Here is a 16,654-nt window from a genome sequence, read left to right on the forward strand (position 1 = left end):
CGCGCGCACACACACGCGCGCACACACACACACACGCACACACACACGCACACACACACGCACGTCTCTCTGCACTTCATTTTGTCCTGCACAAATTTTTTGTTCTGGCTTCCCTAGTGCTTTAAATGCATTTCTGAAAACTAAAAAAAGTTGTTTAATTAGTTCCCTTAAAACTTTATTTTCTTATGTAATCAATTGTTTCACAATAAAGACCCCGTGAGGGAGTGGAAAAAGGAGAGCCTGGCATCACAAGGGTTAAAGAAAACCTGTGAGCCCAGCTAGCCCTGCCCCGCTTTACCTGAAGCCAATGCCAGGCCTGGAGGATAGAGAAAAGGAAGGAGCCTAGCTCATTTGGGGGTTGATTAGCAAGAAGGCCAGGGCCTGGTTCAGCAGTCTACAGGACACCACCTCCATGCGCTCAGTTCACAGCTGTCAGAGACTGTGGGTCTTGAATACTAGTCCACAGGGTTCTTTGATCTAGTAAGTGCCAAGCAACCCAGTGACCAGCTAAGCATCATCCCAGTAGGAACTGAACTCTGACAGAGGACTCCAGGCCTGGAATCCAACGCCCAAATGAGGCAGCTTCTGATTTGTATAGAAGCTGTAAACCAACTCGGCACAGGAACAGGAAATTGTTCGTGTCACTGAGTTCTCCCTGCCTTAGGCTGCTTCTGATGTGAGACCGGCCCCTGATAACCTGACTCTTTGTTTGCCGTGTCTCAGATGCTGACCTTCTGGCATCAGACCCAGTCTGACTCCCGATTCCTGTACTGACCTCTAGGTGAGACTACCCACATCCCCATTTAACACAAACCCCCCTGCCATATAGATACACCATGCAAGAGAGAACCAGCTTTCCATGCATGCTATTGAGCTTGTATATTATCCAGTATACATCAAAAGTCTTCGGATTAAACCACTGGTCTAAACATGCCCACAGTTACATTAGTTCTATTTGGAAAGCGAAGTTGCTATCTGTCACTGTAACATCAATTTATTTCGATATCAACAATTCAAGTACCTCTGTGGTCTGCCATTGACTGCCACCAAACTGAGATCACTGAGGTCTGATGCTTTCCTACCCCAAGAGTAGGTGGAGATCAGAAAACAATACATTTTCAGGTTGTTCTTTTCTTAATAGAAATCGTTTTTTGCTTGTGTTGATAATCATATTCTGAAAATCCAGAAACTGCAGTGATTTATTGCAGATCTCATTTTGCATATTTCCAACACTATCCTTATTTTTCAAAACATAGGTTCTTTGAATGAGCAACACGTAAGTCTTTAAAATATTTTTGTTCTTACAGCTTCTTTCCTAAAGAGAGACTTTGCCTCAGTGAAAGAAGAAACCTACATTTCATTCAGCAAAGCTTAGCAACCTATTGAAAGAATTTACAAGTCACCTAATATGTACTGTTAGTTAATGGATATATATTGCTTGCATTAGCTTTCTCTTTTGCATCATGTTGCAGATAATTAATTCCAGTATTCATCTGGCCTATGCAAGATGTACACAATGTGCTAATGAAGAGAATAATTATACCAATTAGTGCTTTTAATTTTTAGAGTTCTGTATAAAAATTAACTGATCAATCCACACAAGCCAGAGGTGAGTTAATATTGTCATCCACTTTTATTTGCTATTCAGGGAAGCTAAAGCAGAGAGATTAAAGGCAATATGAAAAAAAAAATCATGAACTGTTGCCCCTTTTAGCTTCCTTCTGATGTATAATGAAAGCAAGTTTGTTTTTCTTAAGTGTGTGCGTTGTTTAAATTTAGGAATATCAGGCTTGGGAATCTCAATTCTTGATTTCTGGTTTTTTTTTTTAAATGAGAGGACAAGCCTAAGGTATGTAGACCAGGAACTTCCGCAGAATTTAAATGGAAGGCTAGGAGAGTTGAATCTTTAACAAGGTGGACATAAACTATGTAGCAATTATTACAGCTTCTAGTTCTGTGATACACTAAACTTCCGAGATACCAGGAGTGCACCAGTGAACCCTAGCTTGCAGGCACACACTGAAGACATTTCAGATGCCGGGTCCTCTGGATTTCAGCCATAGTTGAATGCAGTAGCGATCTGGATACATGGCTAAGTGGATGGGGTGTTTTACTAGAGCGGGCAGAAAGGAGAAGATTGCACATACTGTGGGTATAGTGACAAACATTTACAATAGAATATGAGGTATTATGGCTCCTGTTAGGGCCTAGGGGAAGGAATGGAGTCAAGTTTGGTAGGACTTCTTAGGCCCAGTGCCAGGGGTGTTCTCTCAGTCCAATTTCTTTTAGAGACAGATAAGTAGAGCCCTGCAAATATCTACTTTATATCTGTGGGTATCTGCATCTACAGATATGAATGCAGCTATCTGCAGCAAATTTTTGCTGATGTGGATACAGGTTTTGTATCTTTAACCCTGCAGATTTGCAGGCATCTGCATCATAGATGTAGATATCTGTGGATCATTTTTGCAGATGTGGATACCAAATTTGTACAGCCAGGAGCTCGCAGGTTTCCATGCCAAGCACTGTTAGTAGCTTGTTTGGGAGCACTGACTCCCTGACAAGTCTTCTGCTTCCACCAATTTCTGCACAGGTGGTTGATAAGTCTTTGAAGAGGACAATCCTTCTTGTGGCATATTTGTCCTCTCTCCTCCTCCTCATGTATTAGGCAGGATGCTTGTGTTCTCCTTTTGACACTTTTTAAACTACAAAAAAAATCAAAACTTAGAGACATATGCAATCCCTCTCCTGAAGGTGCTCAAAGCCCCTTCTCTCACTACGGGTAAAGCCCTGGGATTGTCTATAAAGAGTGCTTGGTGTCTCCTCTCTGCTCCAGTGCGGGGACAGGCTTTCCCTCCGCCCCCCACTCAGGGTGTCTAGCTAAGCTCTCTCTCTCCGGGTTAGGCTGGCTGTAGGTTCACCTTTCTTCCCCTCCTCTGGGCAAGCGGTCCTAGTCAGACAGACATGGACTCCTCTCCCATCACCCCTTTCAACTTCAGGAGCCTCCCTCATGAGCCTCAAGAGGCAAGGGCTTCCAGCTCCCTCTTATTCCTATACTAATCTTAAGCCCAGCTCAGGCTGAGACATTTGAGATTTGGCGTCCACTATCCTGGAGCTGCCTGGATCGTGAAAGTGTGTGGGCCACCATGCTTGAACTCCCTGGGAGGGCTCCAGGGGGTAGAAACTCCAGGAGGATTACACATAAAAACCTTGGTGGCCACTACCAGTTTTATACCGTGTTGGTGCACTGTATTTTTTTTTATTTCAGGATATGGTACCACAACTACCTATCTGATGTAATTTCTGGTATTTCTCTTGCATCTTGCTCTCAACATGTAACAGGAAAGCTTGTTACATGTTAAAAAAACTATCATCATGAGAATCACCATGCCAAAAAGAAAGTATTTTCTCAGTCAGGTAGAAAGAAGAATTAAAATTCATTAAAAGCAGTGGGAGAGGAAAGAACTATTCACTTTGCACCTACTGTAAGTATGACTGATGTTTCAATTCATGATAAATGTAATATCACGCTGAAAAGGTCAAACACATAAATCAGACATGATAGAGGTTAAAAAATAGTTCAAGAATTCAAAGTTGTTTTTCTTCAAAAATTCGTGTACTGCCCCGAGACAGAATCATGGAAGCAGAACTCACCAGAACATTTCATTGTTGTTAAGCACAACCACTCGAGTTGAAATGTGGATTATATAGCAAAAGTGAATAGATGTATTTTCAGTGAGTCCAAAATGGCTAAATGTGTATCCTGTGGAAACATTAAATCAAAAGCACATTGTGAAAAAATGAGCTAGCTCCATATTCTAAGCATACAAATTACTGCGAACAGATTACATTTATTATTGGAAAGCCACTGATGCCTTTAGCAAAGGTTCCATGAAATGCTTCCCATTTGCTTTAAGATATTTCAGTTGTGTCCAGGCACTCCATATTGTTAGATTTTCAGGAAGATTTTCATTAAAAGTCTGAAGCAATCATTACCAACTTAGTCAATAGGATTGATGAGTGGTCTAAAAATTGTATTCTGTGCATGCTGGAAGTGAATTTTAATTTGAACAGTGTTTTCCAAAATATGAGAGACACCATGAACTTCTTGCTGTCGGTTGTTTAGCTCATGTCATCTATGATCACTGGTGCTGGAATTTGTTTTTTATAATGGGGTTTTATAAAGTTTTTTATAACTGGGTCAGGAGTTTATTACTACAAGTCAGGAGGCATAGCTACACCCCCTGAATTCCCAGTACACAACAGCATAAAATTTGTAATGACCAAACTAGAAGTTGATGTAGAAAACCTAACTTTAAAAGATCTACACCAATGAAGCTGTGAGATGCTGGTTTCCAGGAGCTTATTTTGTGTGGCACAACCCACGCCAATCACGCTGGCCTCTGTGGAAGCCTGTAATATCCCTTGGGTTTCATGGGAACGTCTCACTAAGGATGAGCAGTAGGATGAGGCAAGGAAGCAATCCCAATACACAAAAGTATCAGCACCCCCTCATTGTCAAATGGGACCACCCTCTGGGCTCCTCTGACAGCATGAGTGTCTACCGGTCCAAACTGTGCATCCAGTCTCTCTCACTGGTCCATTCACAGGCAAATGCTTCACCCCTTCTCTAACACAAATTATGTAAGAGACATGTGGTCATCGCCTTGCGGATATGAGCCTCCCCAAGGCCTAACCTGCCATAGACACATCCACATCTTCCTTTCAGTCTGCCAAAGGCACATTCAACCACCATGCAGCATCATCTTAAGCCTGTTGAATTGTGCCTTACTGCTGTCCGGATGCCCAATATTAGGCTACGTGCATCAGGGCAGAGGAATCAGTAACCCAAGGCCCAGCCCTTGTGTCACACAGGGCCTCCAGAGTCTGGCTCCCTGGGCTTCAGACAAGGGCAGTGTTGTATCATGCAAGCAAGGTAGTAACAAACTTCAACAGGCCTTTATTTAACAAAGGTGAAACCTCTTAAAGCTGCTGCTGCTCCCCTCTGTAGCTCTCACTCAGGCCATCTCCTCCCCCCTCCTTCCTGTTTCCTGTGCTTCCAGATTCCCAACAGCCAGTGCTCCCAGTTCCAATAATTACAAGCAGCATCTAAAACACCACAGGCAGGCAATCAGTAATCTGGACCCTGGTGTCTCAAGAAGACAGGGCTATAATCAACAAGTGTCAGTTTCTCTAGCCCCAAGCAGTGTGGGGTAATTTGCACTCAGGGCTCTGGTCTTTCAGTCAGACTGAACCAGTGTCAATAGTAGTTAAGGTTCCCTGGCCTCTCAGCATCCCAACTCAGAGCCCTATCCGTGACGGGGCAATCCGCCATTTGGGTCAGTGAGGATCTGCCCGCAACATACTGACGCAGACTCAGGTGCACCAGCCACCGGACTACCCTGGGTCACTTCTAACACTCCCCTCTAGCATACCTGGAACCTCAGATATTCTTCCTGCTCCTCTGGGTACACTGCCAAGGGCATCGGCAGCAGCTCCCCAGCATCAATGCTCTCCAGAAGGGTAGGTCACTGGGGCAGCAGTGACTCTCCCTGGTACGCACTTCTAGCCATGACACAGAAGTGTTTCTGCTCTCCAGCTGCTTGTCCTCAGCATAAAAAACCAGCCTTGACACTCAGCTTTCTCTTCCTGTCCTGAACCTCCACTTTCAGTAAGCAGGGCCCTCCGAACTCCACTCAAGAGGCAGCTTGGGGCATGTCCCCAGTGTCTGCAGCCAAGGGGGAGGAGGGGCATGCCTTCTCACTACACACAACCCCTCAAGGGTGCCACTTCACCAGTGGCTAGAAGGCCCACCATCTCCTCTGGGTTCTAGCCCTAGGATGCTACACCCAGCACTAAGGTCTTCACTGTCCCACACTTTACTGCTGTTTCCTTGGGCAGAGTCCTCTGCTGCTTCTGTCAGGCTTCTTCTTCACCCTCCTCCAGATAGACCTTTCCCACAGGGCCAAGCTCCCTTCCCAGAAAAAAGGTTGCAGGCCTTCTTCCTACAGCCCTTTTCTACCCTCAGCTACCTACCTTCATACAAAGGCTCTGTTCCTGTCCAGCTGAGCTTGGTCCTTTAATAAGTACTCTCTGTCCCTGGCTTCTCCTCCAGAGGCAGCCTAATTGGCCCACATAGCTTCCTTAAGCCCTTCAGGAGCTGGTGTGGAGGTGAATAACCCTCACCAGCAGGGAAAATAAACAGAAAGCCATTTACTGTGGCTAGGGGTTAATCAAGTCTGCTATTCAATTTCTGCTTCTATGGAAACATTAACAAGAAAAATTGACCTGTTTTTCCTGAGCAGATGATGAATGCTGACTGTTTTATTGTTCTTGCCTACAAAAACCTTAGGTTTACAGAAAACTGCAAAGTTTTTCAAAATCCATGCAACAATTCAAATACCCCATTCTTCTATAGCAGTGGTCCCCAACCTTTTGAGGTTGTCGGGCGCCAGGGGGCGTGGCAGTTCGCCCGCCGGGCGCCAGGGAGCGGGGACACTTGCGCACCCGGGGACGGCCCCCCCCATAGCCGCATGCCCGGGGGCGGGGCCCCCCCATAGCCACGCGCTCGGGGCCGGCGCTCCCCCCGCAAGCGCCACGTGCCCGGGGCCGGCACCCCCCCCCCCCCGCAAGCGCTATGCGCCCGGGGCCGGTGCTCACCGTGCGCCATGTGCCCGGGGCCAGGCCAGCCCCGAGCACCTGGCGGGCGCATGCAAATGCCCCCGCGGGTGCCATGGCGCCCACGGGCACCGTGTTGGGGACCACGGTTCTATAGCATATTTATCCTTTGAAATGGAAATAATCATTCTGTAAATGAATTTTAAAATGTGTGCCTTGATGAATATATTTCTTCTTTTGACACAGGGTCATTACGTTATTTTTTTATAAATCAGTTTTTATAGAACAAACCGAGTGCTGGCAACCTACAGGTGTGGAAGTTTTTCTCACTGTATTGCTATAGCCGCAGAAGTGTTTGGAAGCTTTCCCATACTGAAAGAACTTGACTGCCTATTCTTAAGGAAAGAATTGGGGCGGGGGGGGGGGGGGGCGGAGGAGAACATCGCAGGGACATCAGGACAGAAGGACTCATCTTGACTTCAGTGGGGTTGCAGACACTAAGTAACGACTTATTTTGGCCCATAGCCTCTTGGACTGAAGCAGTGTTGTCCTGACATCTTAAGACCTTGCCTACTCCAAGATTGTAGCCACTAGTATACTTGTACCAGTGCAAGCCGTTAGTATAAACAATTGATATCTGTGCAATGTGATTTGCATCAGACCAATTTACCTAGACAGAATAAACTGCAGTACTGGAAATCCTGCTGCACCATTGTACATTGTCTACCTTAGGGTGTCATGGGGCAGACTCACCACCATGGCGCCTCCAGCTGGTAGCTCTGGGAATTAGCTCGTCGACTCACCGGACACCTCCCTCTAGCTGGCGTCTCCCTGTGTTCTCGCGGCCTTCTCTAGTCCAGTTCTGGGACCACAGCATCCTCTTCAGGACACCGCCCTCTGGCAGGGCCCACTCCAATGTTTGAACCCCCTTCTGGGGGGGTAGGTGTTTATCCAGCTTTACATTCTAGGGTCCTCTCCTCCTCAGGGGTTCCCAGAGAACACCCAGTTCCCCTATACTCACCTTGCCTCTGTGACCCACTACCAGTCTTCATCTAGCCCCTGCCTCAGGGGCAAATTGCAGCCTGTAATGGCCACTTATCACCGGCAAAGCGGTGTGGACCTGCTGCCTTTGCCTAACCTAGCTGCTTCTCTGCAGCCCTAGTAGCCTCCGGCTTTGCTTCAGACCCTGCAGCCTGGGAACCAGCTTGGCCAGAGCTTCCCCAGCCCTGCCTGTCTTCCTTCCCCTGCTCTGCTTCCCTAGCAGCCAAGTCCACCCTGCTCTCTATTCAGAGCAACTATAAGTTTTCCTCTCCCTTCTGGAGCCCTTATATATATATAGCCCCCAGCTGGGCCCTCATTAGCCACAACTGCCTCAACTTGGGCTTCACTCTCAGCCCTCACTCAGGGCTTGGTTTTTGCCCTTAAAGGGCCAGTGCAGGGCAAGCGCCCTGTCACATAGGGGTATGAATGGATGCAGCTGCACCAGTGGCCATAATTTCAGTGTGGCCAAGATCTTAGTTGATTGGGGAAAGGGAAATAGAATTTATTCACAGGTGACATGGAGGCTGTGTGTGAGGTATGTGACACTAACACAGAAACTAAAAAAACTTCAACAACGAATAGTCTAGCAGCACCTTAAAGACTAACAAAACAAGTAGATGGTATTATGAGCTTTCGTGAGTACTTTTTCAGATGAATGTGGGTCTAATCCATCCTCAGATCCTCTAGCATTTAGAACAAGTTGCCTTTCTTCTTTTAGAGGATGGCCTATAATATATGTTCTGTCATTTGATGGAGCTTTTGTTCATATCTATTAAATGCTTCCTAGTGTATCCTCCAGGCAAAAAAAAACCAAAGTAATCACTTAAATGAGGTCAGCAGGAGTTTCAATAAAATCAGACAGCATTCACAAAAGACCAATTCCGATAATGCAGAACAGCATTTCCTTTGATTTCTCAAAGTTTGTGTGCTGCCATTTGTTAAATTGTTCATTTGACTTGGATCAGTCCAGCTCAATGTTTCTGATCTCAGAAGAACCATTAACTCCACTAAATTTCTTCTATTGAAAAAAGTTGCAAACATATTTCAGTTAGTAATGACACTTTTTATTTCTCTTTCCTTCCACAACAGGACCTCAAAAGCATTTTGCAAACATTAAGGGTACGTCTACACTACAGAGCTTTTCCGGGATACCAGAGGTATCCTGGAAAAGCTCTGCTGTGTCCAAGAAACGTGTCTGCTTTTCCAAAAAAAATTTCAGAAATTGCAGACACGTTTTTTCGGCAGCCTTTAAACCTCATTCTACGAGGAAGAAGGGATGTTCTGAAAGAGTTTTTTCCTGACATTTAGCCCATGTAGACGGGCCAAATGTCAGAAGAGCCTCTTTCAGAAGAAAAACGGAAAAAGATATGCAAATTGCGAACTGCAATTTGTATATCTTTTTCCAACTTTGCTTTGACATAGCCTAAGTGAATTAAATCTGAAAATACCAATTGGAAACATGTCAATAATTTGATCTCCATTTGTTCCGCCATACAGAAGGGGAAACGGAGGCAACAAGAGATTTAAAGACTATTTCAAGGACACAGAGGAATTTTTGGGGCAAAAGGAATAATAGAACCCAGCCTTCTGACACACAACCCTGTGCCTTAACTACGAAAGTATCCTTTAAATTATAGAGTCATAATCAGTGGTGAAAGTAACTTAAAATTTCTTACAGGTTCTGTTTTATTGCAACCCGGGTCCCTGCCAGCTCTTGCCACAGCTCAGCCAGCTCTTGCAGGGGCTGCGCAGCAGGTCAAATCCACTTATTTTAACCTCAGGTCATAATAGGGAGGCAGGGGAGAAGACCAAGTAATTCTGAACCTCTTCCTTTCAAAGGAGACTTTTCCCCTACATGGTAAGTGCATATATTGATTTCTGTTCTTTGTGAAAATTAAGATGTTTCCCTGGAGCTTTTCTTCTAATTAGGCAATATTGGCTACTTGCGTCATTTAATCATGGTGCTAAACAAAACAAAAGCCATTCTCTGGATGTTATTCATTAATTTGGGAGCATCAGTCTATTTCAGTCTTTGAACATAATCAGAGCTCTCATACACTCACCAGGAATGCCTTTATACTCTTTACTTGAAAGGTCAAAAGCAAAAAGCAAACAAGGCCTCAAAGCAGCAATAAATACTGAAAATCCGTCAAAATTATTTGTTAAAGCCTAGAATGAGGTTGGGATCATAAGTTAATATCCTGAGAAGCCAGGGAATTAAATGAATGTTCAGTTGTAAACGTTAGATAAAACCAGCCTCATCTGGGAGGGCTGATAAAGGCATAAATGATTTGAACAGGGGCAACCCTAGATTTTGCAAAAAGATCTGTGAGGTGTCAGGCAGACTCCATAACACAGTATCTCAGGGAATGGAAAGGTCTGGCAAATTGAGCGGATAATCTTTTCATTATGAGATTTGGGTAATGTGGGGGGTGTCTGGTTTTGTTGCTAAGGGGGGTGTTAGAAGCACAGTGCGTAGAATTTCAAAGGCCCCTGGTGTGGAAGTGATTGTGGGGACTTGATGAGTGACCAGGTACAGAGAGGACATAGGTATGTGCCGGGAAGGGAGTTGACGTGGCAAGGTTCCACAAAGAACCATACCCTCTGCAGATGGAGACTAGGTATAGCCAGACTTTGGTGCAATCCTCAGACTGAACCTTTACCGAAGATCAAGAAAGCATAACTTTTTGGGTTTGCAACAGAGTCCTTGGTTCCTCCCTCAGACAGTGAGGGAGCCTGACCCCATCTCATTATCTATACTGGGTGGTCAAACCACCAGCCCCACTTCTCTACTATTTCCAAGAGGAACTTTGCCCTTTATGGACCTCCTTAAGTCTCAGTAGTTGAGGGATCAAAATAAAAGTCAACCCCCCCACACACCATTTTCAGGGAGACTCTGTGGTACTAGGAAAAGTCAGTGCTGCCAACAATCCAGTTACAACATACTAGGTTTGGGGAAATCCCACTGGCTGGGTTTCTGAGTCAGGCTCAGCCTGCCCATCTTATTAAGAACATAAGAATGGCCGTACCGGGTCAGACCAAAGGTCCATCTAGCCCAGTATCCTGTCTGCCAACAGTGGCCAGCACCAGGTGCCCCAGAGAGGGTGGACCGAAGACAATGATCAAGCGATTTGTCTCCTGCCATCCCTCTCCAGCCTCTGACAGACAGAGGCCAAGGACACCATATTATCCCCTGGCTAATAGCCTTTTATGGACCTAACCTCCATGAAATTATCTAGCTTCTCTTTAAACTCTATTATAGTCCTAGCCTTCACAGCCTCCTCTGGCAAGGAGTTCCACAGGTTGACTACACACTGTGTGAAGAAGAACTTTCTTTTATTAGTTTTAAACCTGCTCCCCATTAATTTCATTTGGTGTCCTCTAGTTCTTCTATTATGGGAACTAATAAATAACTTTTCTTTATCGGCCCTCTCCACATCACTCATGATTTTATTTACCTCTATCATATCCCCCCTCAGTCTCCTCTTTTCTAAACTGAAAAGTCCCAGTCGCTTTAACCTCTCCTTATATGGGACCCATTCCAAACCCCTAATCATTTTAGTTGCCCTTTTCTGGACCCTTTCCAAGGCCAAAATATCTTTTTTGAGGTGAGGAGACCACATCTGTACACAGTATTCAAGATGAGGGCGTACCATAGTTTTATACAGGGGCAGTAAGATATTCTGGGTCTTATTTTCTATCCCTTTCCTAATAATTCCTAGCATCTTATTTGCCTTTTTGACCACCGCTGCACACTGCGTGGAAGTTTTCAGAGAACTGTCCACAATAACTCCAAGATCTCTTTCCTGATTTATTGTAGCCAAATTAGCCCCCATCATACTGTATGTATAGTTGGGGTTATTTTTCCCGATGTGCATTACTTTACACTTATCCACATTAAATTTCGAAAGAGGCTTGCAGTCTAGACATAGCTTTGGGGTACACCACTAGTTACCCTTCTCCAATCTGAAAGTTTACCATTTATTTGTTTCCTGTCTTTTAACCAGTTCTCAATCCAAGAAAGGACCTTCCCTCTTATCCCATGGCCATGTAATTTACACAAGAGCCTTTGGTGAGGGAGAAGAGCACGGCAAACTCCAGTGTGAGGGTGAAGACTGTCTGCCTAGGAGTTCTGAGGCATCAGGAATCACTCCTGCATACTGCCATTTGAGACAATAACAATCTCTCCCACCCCTGTGGCTGCCATTTCCTTCCTTTTAAAGGCCTCCTTCCTATCATGTGTAACTGACAGGGTGAGAGAGATGGAGCTAGCTGTACCACTAGGGCCTTTCTGGTCACTTCCTCATCTGTGTGGGGCCTATACATCTCATCCTAGGATTCATTTTCACTTCCATCTCAGTGCCCTGGGTCTGGTCCAGCCAAGAAACTGATGAGCCAAATGTAGGGTGACTATTTCCGTATGACAAATACAGGATACCAAAGGGGGGGGGGGGGGCGGGCCTGCTGGCACTCGGGGCTTCAGCCCTGCAGCAGGGAAGGGAGCTGCTGGTGCTTGGGGCTTCAACGGCTGAAAGCCTGAGCACTGGCAGCTCCTCTTCCTCTCCACTATCCTCCCCACTACAGAGGAAATACGAGATAATGTGCCCATTTTTTTAAAAAGTCGGGATGCCAGGAGGAGGTCTTAAATAAGGGAGTGTCCTGGTAAAAATAGGATGGATAGTCATCTTAGCCCAATGGTTCTCAAACTTTTTGGCCTATGGGCCACCTGAGCTCAATGTAAACCTTTCAGTGGACCACCACTTGCTAATGAAATCTCACTGTTACATAATTATGCCCAAGCTGTTTTGCTAGTGCTGCAGCTAGAGAAAATGGTTTAATTTAAATTATTAAACAGATTAAGCATTTTAACTCTCATGATTATTTAAAATTAAGTTTGATAAAGTAAAATATTATTTTATGTCCAACACAAAAGGTTCTCATGTTTTCTTTATTTATGGCAGGGGTAAGGAACCTTTTTTGTGTCGGGGCCACTGACCCACAGAAAAATCAGTTGGGGACCACACAAATGAGAAGCAAAAAAATACCTCCAGAAACCCCTCACTCTCAATGGAGGTGGCCCCCACCTGAGAGACCTCACTCCTCTGGTGCTCCAGCCCCACAGGGCCAAGGGGAAGGGATGGGGAGGTTCAGGGCTTCCCATAGGCCAGATTCATTTTTCTGGGGTTCCAGAGTTAGTGGATTTTATAGACCCCCTGTTAGTTCTGTGATGAGGACAAAAAATGAGGGGTTCAGTGTGTAGGACAGGGCTGCCAGTGAATAGCATAGAGTGCAGGATCTGGGTGGGAGGTAGGCTGCAGAAGCAGGCTGGGAATAGGGAGCAGGAGCAAAGGAAGGTGCAGTGTGTGTCCAGGAGGAAGGATGCCCGTTGACTTCCCTTACTCCTCACGACCCAGTGAAGTCCTGGAGTCAAAAGGAGTGTGATCAGCAGTCGATTTAGAGGGTCCTTACTAGACCTGCTAAATCTATTCCGGGAGATCAATCTCTGTAGTGTTGCTGTCTTGGTAAGTGTCAGACATCTAGCCCTCACTTGTTTCTGGGGGAGGAATCACATCATTCTCCAATTTTCTGTGCTGCAGATGCCTGTAAATTAATGGTGATTTGCCACAATAGGTATAATTTACATCCATTCCTGATCCTGCAATTCTGTTCCATTCAGGGGAAAGAATGGTAATCGGTGACCAAGTAGTCTTCTTTAAGCAGGGAATCAGTTATTCAGAAGAAAAGCGTTTCTTAAAAACAACAAGGGTATGTCTACACTACCCCGCTAGTTCGAACTAGCGGGGTAATGTATGCATACCGAACGTGCAAATGAAGCCCGGGATTTGAATTTCCCGGGCTTCATTTGCATAAGCCGGCCGGCACCATTTTTAAATGCCGGCTAGTTCGAACCCCGTGCCGCGCGGCTACACGCAGCACGGGCTAGATAGTTCGAACTAGCAAGCCATTCCGAACTATCTAGCCCGTGTCGCGTGTAGCCGCGCGGCACGGGGTTCGAACAAGCCGGCATTTAAAAATGGCGCCGGCCGGCTTATGCAAATGAAGCCCGGGAAATTCAAATCCCAGGCTTCATTTGCACGTTCGGTATGCATACATTACCCCGCTAGTTCGAACTAGCGGGGTAGTGTAGACATACCCCAACAGATTATAGCATTCTAACTTACCAAATTGTCAACCATCACCCATGAACAAACTCCCTGTAGACTCTCTCAGGCTGTGTCTAAACTGGCATGATTTTCCATTAAAAGTATTTGCACAAGAGAGTGTCTGTACTGGCATGTGCCTTTGCACAAAAGATTTGCTTTTGCACAAAAGCATCAGTGCCAGTGTAGACGCTCTCTTGCGCAAGAAAGTTCCGATAGCCATTTTAGCCATCGGGCTTTCTTGTGCAAGAAATTAAATTGGCTGTCTATACTGGCCCTCTTGCGCAAGAATACTTGCGCAAGAAAGCTTATCCCTGAGCGGGAGTGTTGGACTATTTGCTCAAGAACCACTGATTTTTGTACAGTACAAAGTTAGTGTTCTTGCACAAATACTTGCGGCCAGTGTAGACAGGCAGCAAGATTTTGTGCAAAAGCAGGCATTTTTACGCAAAATCTTGCCAGTCTAGATGCACCCCTGGTGTCTTCCTGTCAGAACTCAAACAACATCCTGGACAGACCTTTGCAACTCATTCTTCATAGGAATCAAGCCACTTTAACTGTTTATAGCCCTTTGGTTTTGTAACAACTCCAGCAAAACAAAGTTTGCATCTGGAGGAGACTAAGGGGGGGGGGGATATGATAGAAGTCTATAAAATCATGACTGATGTGGAAAAAGTTAAGGAAAAATTATTTGTTCCCATGATATAAGAACTAGGGGTCACCAAATGAAATTAAAGTGTAGCAAGTTTAAAACAAACAAAAGGAAGTTTTTCTTCACGCAGTGCACACAGTCAACCTGTGGAACTCTTTGCCAGAGGATATTGCGAAGATTAGGACTTTAACAGGGTTCAAAAAAGAACTAGATAAATTCATGGAGGTTAGGGCCATCAATGGCTATTAGTCAGGATGGGTAGGAATGATGTCCCTAGCCTCTGTTTGTCAGAGGCTGGAAATGGATGACAGGAGAGGGATCATGTGATGATTACCTGTTCTATTCATTCCCTCTGGGGCATCTGACATTGGCCACTGTTGGAAAACAGAATACTGGGCTAGATGGACCTTTGGTCTGATCCAGTATGGCTGTTCTTATGGTTGGAAACAGGTGGATCCTTGAATCAAATAGCCTACCATATGGTCTTTCATGCCTGTATATAGGTGTTCTTATCCGGGAAGATGTTGTCTCACATTCGTGGACAGATACAGTTTACTATATACCTATTGCATTCAGTGTGACAGGGCACTTGCCCTGCACTGGCCCTTTAAGGGCAAAACTCCAGCCCGGAGGGTGGGCTGAGAGTGATGCCCCAGCTGAGGCAGTTGTGGCTAATGAGAGCCCAGCTGGGGGCTATATATAGAAGGGCTCTTGGAGGGAGACAACCACTTACTGCTGCTCTTGATAGAGAGCAGGAGGGACATGGCTGCCAGGGAAGCAAAGTAAAGTAAAGCAAAGCAGAGCAGAGGAAGGAAGACAGATAGGGCTGGGGAAGCTCAGGTCAAGCTAGTTTCCAGGCTGCAGGGCCTGCAACAAGGCTGGAGGCTACTAGGGCTGCAGAGAGGCAGCCACGGTCAGCAAAAGCAACTGGTCCACACCCCTTTGCCAGTGATGAGGGGCCATTACAGGCTGCAGTTTGCCCCAGAGACGGGCTAGATGAAGACTGACAGTGGGTCACTGAGGCAAAGTGGGTACAGGGGAACTGGGTGTTCCCTGGGAGGAAAACTAGCCTACCCAAAGAGGACACTGTGGGCCAAGAATGACACAGGTCTGGAGTAGAGGGAAGCGAGAACACGGGGAGACACCAGCTAGAGGGAGGCATTTGGTGAGCTAATTCCCAGAGCTACTGGCTGGAGGTGCCATGGTGGTGAGTCTGCCCCGTGACAAAACATTCCACTGCCTCTCCTATAAATTAGATCAATATTCACAGAGGAAATGCTCATCACCCACTATAATAGCTTCCCTTCATTGAGCCAGGCAACGATGGGGTACATAAGCTGTTACATCTCAGTAATTGTAATGCTACGTATCAGCTCCATATCCATCCCACTCAACTTCTCTAGAGCCACATGGGAAGACAGAAAGGCTCTCTCGGATGGAGACAATTATACCAATCATACCACTCTAACCCAGAGATACTCTCATTTTTGAAGTGTAATGAATAAAGTGCCTACACAAGTATTCAGCCCATTAAAGTTCTCTCAGCCTCTCGGCTGGCTTTTAGGTTCTTGTTTCCTCATTTGCAGAGGCTGATAATTCGGAATGCCAATACCATTAAATGTTACACAAATCTTAGGCAGATCCACACATTTTCTGGATGACGCTCATTTTCAACTACTTAAGTGATTTTAAACTAGACAGAGAAACACCAAATTAAGAGCAGTAAATAAGAGACAAAGCCAAGCCTCTTACCAGATCTCAGAAAATGCACTGCCTTGACCCTGTAAAAATTAAGAGGCACAGAGTGATTTTCAAGATTGATAAAGGTTTGACACGTACCAGGGAAAGAAGCTTCAGGGGGTAACGAAGTTAGTCTGTTACAGAAGAAAAAAAATAAAAAGTCTAGTAGCACTTTATAGACTAACAAAACGTAGTTTTGGTATCATGAACTTTCGTGGGCACAGCCCACTTCTTCAGATGATCGGAGTTATGAGTTTAGGATGTGCACACCCAAAATAAATAGGAGAGGGAAAGAAATTAGCTTATCACCCTCTTCCTTATCTGTCCTACAATACTCCTTGCAACACTGGCTAAATGATTAAAGGGAAATGAGTAGGATCCCTCCACCTCTGAGGCCTCTTCTGGAGCTTGCTGTGTGGATTCAGAGCTGAATTGGCTCTGA

At 45.5% G+C, this 16,654-nt stretch overlaps 1 long non-coding RNA gene across 1 annotated transcript; it reads right to left on the reverse strand.

The window, feature by feature from the left end:
• Positions 1-1,370: 1,370 nt before the first annotated feature.
• LOC142830647 (uncharacterized) lies at positions 1,371-16,256 on the reverse strand. The gene is made up of 3 exons (XR_012906083.1): positions 16,225-16,256; positions 3,655-3,763; positions 1,371-2,705 (listed from the first exon to the last, which is right to left on the reverse strand). It is a non-coding gene; the product is annotated as an uncharacterized LOC142830647 (long non-coding RNA).
• Between the last annotated feature and the right edge of the window lie 398 nt (positions 16,257-16,654).

The sequence above is a fragment of the Pelodiscus sinensis genome, chromosome 9 (genome assembly GCF_049634645.1).
Source record: "Pelodiscus sinensis isolate JC-2024 chromosome 9, ASM4963464v1, whole genome shotgun sequence".
Lineage (NCBI taxonomy): Eukaryota > Metazoa > Chordata > Testudines > Trionychidae > Pelodiscus > Pelodiscus sinensis.